The sequence below is a fragment of the Humulus lupulus genome, chromosome 7 (genome assembly GCF_963169125.1).
Source record: "Humulus lupulus chromosome 7, drHumLupu1.1, whole genome shotgun sequence".
Classification (NCBI taxonomy): Eukaryota; Viridiplantae; Streptophyta; class Magnoliopsida; order Rosales; family Cannabaceae; genus Humulus; species Humulus lupulus.
In genome coordinates, this window is record NC_084799.1 from 132,741,717 (window position 1) to 132,748,240 (window position 6,524).

Genomic DNA, 6,524 nt, shown 5'->3' on the forward strand with positions numbered 1-6,524 from the left:
ATCAGTATCTCGAGTTGTTCAGGTAAATTTCAAGGATGAAATTTCTATGAGGAGATAGTTGTAACGTCCCAAATTTTCTAATAAGGCTTAGTGCCTTGATTATTGTGCCATGAGGGCATAATTGGATGTTTATGTGTTAGTAAAATTTAATTGTGATTATATATGTTAATTTTATCAGTTATATTATGATATGACTTATTATGCATGTTTAAGTGTATTAAAGTTTCTTATAGGCCCCTTTTTGTTAAAAATTGGTTTTTTTTTTGTAATTTTGACCCGCTGAGGGTATATCTGTAATTATATGTGCTTTCTAAGTGGGACCACATTATTATGTGGATATTTTTAAGATGGGTGGCAAGAGGCAATCCTAGTGAGCAATTTGGTGAAAAAGTCACGCAGGGGATTAATACCTGACTCAAGGTGAGCCTAGGGATATTTTAGTAATTTGGTGAATTACCAGGGTTATTGGAGTATGAGTTCTAACTGGCGAAAAATATTGGTGTTTGGAAGATTAGAGGGATTAATTGGGAATCTTAATTGAGATTTGAGGTTTCACGCGAAAGTGGTGTCAAATGACCATTTTTCCCTTGAGGGCATTAAATAATTAAGGTAAAGGCTAGGGGTATTTTAGCCTTTCCCCTAGCCTTGCAATAGTTTAGTCACTTAGAATCTCATAAGGGAATTAGATAAACATACGTTCTCTACCTTATACTTTCTTCCTTTCTCCCTTCTTTGCTCCAAGAAGAAGTCTCTTGAAGGATTGATCTTAAAGGCAACCCTTAGTGGAATAGGAAGTTTGTTATGAGGATTAGAAGCTGCAAAGCTTTGGGAATCCAGTAAGGAGTTCGAAATCTAGGAGGTAATCTCATTTTTCAAAGCTTTTAGTTTTGTTTTGGTGTTTTGATGAAATCCTTGGGATTTGAGTTTTGATGTGTTTTAGAGAGATTTATGGTTGTATTTTGTGTTTTATGTTGTTGGTGTTTTTCTGATGGTCGAAATTGGGTTGAGAGTGGGTTTAAATGGATGTTGGGTTGGTTTGAGAATTGCATAATTTTTGGGTTCGCGGGGTTGCGCCGCAGCACTGTTCTTGTACTGCCGCAACCCCCATGAACTCAGAGGTGTTAAGGGGTTCCCCTGAACTGCCTTCACCCCGCGGCGCCGGGTAGGCAGCGCCGTGACGCGTGTCATGTGCCTATGTGGTTCAGGGCTCTCTTTCTAGAGGCGCACTACAGTCCTTCAGGGGCGGGTTGTGGCTCTAATTGAGGAAAATGCCCAAATAAGGTTTTGAATTTCGGGGACTAAAACCTAAGGGCTCGGGAAGGATTCTACTACTCGGTTTAGTATAATTCGAGGTCCTAGAGGCTAGGACTAAATCTTGATGCTCTTAATAGGTTTAGTTCTTGATGGATATTCGTTAATATATTGTGAATAGGGGTACCGCAAGGCTCGGGAAGGAAAGGATCGTGCTCGTTGTTGCTTCACCCTATTTCTGAGGACTTGAGGTAAGAAAACCGACACTTGCACCGAGTGTAGGAACTGCGCCCCAATTGTAGGGCACGGGAATGGCTGTGTCATGAATCCGTTTATAGTTGAATTTCTGCTTTGTTTAAATCTATGCAGTTATACTTGTTTGTACTGATCGCTCGGTCGAGAGGTCGTTATCGGCATTACATGCATAATGTATGCCATAGTGGCAGGGCCATTGCGAAGATGTGACATCCATCTTCTCAACGTGAGTTGTATACTGTTTGAAAAGTATATTGTTTAGAAAGAATATTGTTTGGAAAATCTAGGTGAATTGGTTGTGTTTAAAGAGTATGCAATCCATGCTAATGTTCATCTCATTGTCTGCATGATTTGTTTAGGTTTTCTTGATGAACTTTGCTCACGGATGCTTTGTGGTGAAGGTAAGGGCAAAGGAAAGTTGGACTAGCCATGAGTTGAAGAGCTATAGGGGGGTCGTGTACATACTCAGCCTGCTCGGCCGCCATGGTTGAGATAATTTGAGGAAAAGGAGTCATTAGTTTGAAATTTGTTGCTTAGGTCGGCTAAGTCTGTAATTTTGATAAACTTGTACTTTATTAGAAACTTTTGGGATCCCTTGTAACTATTCAAACCTTTTAATAAAAAGTTCAACTTTTTGACCAAAATTTTTAACACCAAACTTTTGTTTAACATTAATTACATTTTTAAGTTCAAATGACTCGTTTAACGAGTTAAACACTATTTTTATCACACGATGTAATGATCCTAACTATTCAAGGCATTACAGAAATGATGTAGCACTCTTAAGTCTCTCCAAACTAGTCTATATATTTTCTTATTTTTTCACATTTTTTCATTTTATTCTTTCTAAATTTATGATTATTGATTAACTAAAAAAATTCTAAAACATTTATAATAATAATTACAATAATGATATCTATAATAATCTACATAGTTTTCACTGAGATATTTTTTTTTTCTTTTGACTTTATCTTCCTATTGCTTTGAAAATGGGTATGTGTTTATCTAAATTGGATTGCTATTCTTATGTGAACTCAATTAAAGGTGAGTAGTAATTGCTTCTTCTACATTGGATTTATGTTCCCTTCTTATATTTCTACTTCAAAAGTTGAAATGAATTGGAGAAGTTACCGCATCCATTTACAAAACCTCTTGTGAGAAGTTTGATATGTTCTACATCTAGAGTGATGAGACTATAACTCCTAAAATTGTGTGAACCCTTATAATTTATTTTTTATAAATAATTTTTAACCTTTTGAATACATGTTCCAAAGGTTAATTTTGAAAAATAAAGGGTCAAAACGGATAATCGGTAAAAATACGATGTTCAAATAATTGATCTATCTATTTTTATTTTTTAACTTTTGACAAAACACGAGGTCTAAAAGTTAAATTTTTAAAATAAAGGGTCCAAACAGATAATTGACCAAAATAACCCTTACACAAAACATAAATTTCTTTATACATAATTTAGAATTGTTATAAAAATAATAATGCAAAGTTTATAATAATAATATTAATAAATAAATAATAAATAAAAATACACGTACATCAAGTTATTTGAACTTTATTTTCGGCACTTTAATTATTTGTTGACGATATTTTTCGCCAACTAATAACAAGAGCCATTAAGCTATATGAATAAATTAGGAAAAAAAAAAAGAGAGAGATTTTTTACGTGGTTTAGTAGTCAAATCTACCTAGTCCATGAGTCTCTCTGTGTTAAAGCTTTGAAAGCAATTTCACAAAGAATCTGAGTACAAGAATTGAGCGTGAAAAATACAATTGAACAATCCCAGTATTTATAGAATGGGTTCAGATATTCTTCCCCATATTTTTAGGAGAGTTATAACAATATACAATTTGAATTTGAAATATATTGAATCCCTAAAGAACCGGGCTAGCTAAACTAATACACAAACAAATCCATAAATGTAGGCTTAAATTACTCAAATGTAACTGCCTGATATCATTTAAAGATATGCTTTCAAGCCTACACCATAATCTTCGAGCTAACATTTGGAGTATTGTCCGAGTTATCAACTATCAATCTTCTGATGTTGAACTCTACTCACGGTCTAAACCTTTCAAGCTAACTCCCCATCTCGAGCCGAGATGGTTACATGGCATTAACTCTAACAACTTTAATGTTTGATCTTAACTCGATTATTTCCCAAGCCTACATTTTGAGATCATTTAATCTATCTCAAAATTTGAGGTATAACACTATCATAAGACCATCTCCAATGGATGGTGAATACTTTGTGCTAAATTTGACCCAAAATATGTGTCAATGATATATTTTGCCCACTTTTTGCATTTGTACTCCAATGCACAAGGTGCAAACTAACCAAAACAGTCAATACAGCTATTAATGTTTATTGAAAATATAAAAAAGTTAATTTTTTTATTAAAAGATAAATTAAAATTAAAAAATAATTTGTATGAATGAGTGGCAAAAAAGTAATTAAAAATGTGATATTTATTGTGGGCCAAATTTGGTTGGCACAACTTTTTAGCATGTGCCAAATTTGGCATATATTTTAGACCACCATTGGAGTTCAATTTTATGAAGATGGGCTAAAAAATTATGATTCACCACTTTTATAACACTCCATTGGAGATACTCTAAAAAAATAATTTATTTCAAGACGCGCTCACGTATACATATAAGGAGCATGTTGTATGGATCGGTTGAAAAAGACTCTCTACTACACAATCTCCCAAAAAAATTAAAATTATATATTAATTAATCATTTGAAAAGACTATGACAAATGTTGTTATGTTTTCTAGTATAAATATATATATATGAAATAACACACTAAAATTCACACACACATTTATATTTATATTTATATTTATATATATGTGTGTCTTATAGGAGAAAGCCTAAAAAAAACTAATAGAGAGAAAAATATAATAATATGTTTACAACAACAATGAATAGTAATTCATAAACTTAGCACATCTTTAATATTTTATGTAAGACTAGGAAATATATTCGCGTATCGCGCAGTTTTATAATAACAAAAAACAAAATATATATATATTTAAAGAATTTTTATATTTATCTGGTTGATTATAATTTTCTTACAAATAGAACATAATCTGATTAAACAAATTAAATTTCTTTTTTTATAATAATAGAAAGTTCTAATTTTTGTATACATTTTGTAATTTCTCAATTTTTTAATGCTCTGTTTGTGTAATTAACCTAAAATTATATCTATACATACACATATATATTAACTCATAGCTTAAAACTATCTCAAAAATAAAAAAATTTCTTCAATTTGCTAATAATTTTTCTAATTCTTATATATTGCAATTTCGTATTTTAATGTTACCAACTTTATAGTTAATTAAATGCGGAATAAAAGGTTTGTACTGGAACAGATATTCTGTAGCTACAAACAGAGATTCTGTAACTACAGAAATACAACAGAAGAATATAACTGAAAAATACAAACACAGAGTTTTATTACGTGGTGTCAATATATCATTTCGGATATTACTAGTCCACGGGGCCACGCCCAGAGATAAGTTCCATTAATAAAGTTTATCAAAAATACAAAGTATTTGACTTAAGAAAAGATTAGACTCCCTCTAATTTTATGCCGCTAGCTTGATGTACTTTCCACTTGATGAATGAACCTTACTGAAACTTCAAGAACTCGAACTCCTTTTGATTTGCTTGAAGAGTGTTTGCTTCCTCCCAAGGAAAGACTAGGATGAACCTTCTCCCAAATGTTTTCTCTTTGTTGAATTGTTTCAATTTAAAAAAACACATACAAAAAGACACAAAATAATAGAGGTATAGTCGAACCACTAACCTCTACAAAATAAACACTCTTTTTCTAAAGATGTAAAAGAATAGACGAAATAGTTAATGTAACGCCCTGGTTACCCCAGAACAGTTACGGTGAACGGTGAACCGGAAATTTGACTCATTGCCTGAGTCCTTTGGTTAAAAACGTGATCTAAGTGTTATTAATAGGTTAAGGTGAAAACCATTAAAAAGGAAAGGATATGTTTTATTGATACATAAAAATGTTCATGGGCCCACAAGAACATTTACAAGTTATTTACAACTCAAAAAGGTCATTACTGTTCCAAAATTTCAAACCCCGCCGACCTAAGCGGCAAAAATAGGGTAAACCTCATAGTTCCTCTGAGAACTCCTTGGCCGTGGTGGTCAAGCGGCCGCATATGTACACATCACCACCTAAGCTCTCCACTCAAGGCTAGGTGAGCTTCTCTTTTCCTTTACCTACACCACATAGCACCCATGAGCCAAAGCCCAACAAGAAAACATAGCATTATATGTAAACATCATCAAATGATTATCATTATAATCACACAGAGCTCATAGCTTTCAAATAGATGAGTGAATATCACTTGAGGTTCTGATAAACCATACTGAGTGACTGACAAGCAAGTCACTAATTCAAATGGAAGAGTGGCTGATGGGTGAGCCACTAGCCTTCAAGCGCTTATAATGTTCCACGAACTTGAGGTCAGTCTGGCATTAATGCTCTTTGAGTCATTCAATGCAGAAAGTCGATTAGATCTAATCTTTGTTGGCTTGTGTGGATCACGCTAAGGCCGTCCTGACTAATGAGTCAGCGCAATGTGACCAGTGCCCAGTACCACTGCCGAACCTGACTAATAAGTCACAGCTTCACAGTTGATACTAACACCTTTGCCAGATCTAACTAATGAGTCAATACCATGCACAAGTGAGCAACATTTGCTAAGTATTCCACAATCAATTCATGTCCACATTTATACAACCAACATGCCTCATGAATAACCATGCATGTCACATTTGGGGTGCAGTTTTCTTACCTCTGATTCGAGCTAGAATGAACAAAAGAACGACCCTTGAGAACGGTTTAGCCTTTAGTCCTTTAACGGTTACCTAATCATAACACATCATAGGATACCATCAATAACATTATAAACAAGGGTTCTCAAACCAATATCTAGCCTCCAAGAGATCAATCCAAACTAATCC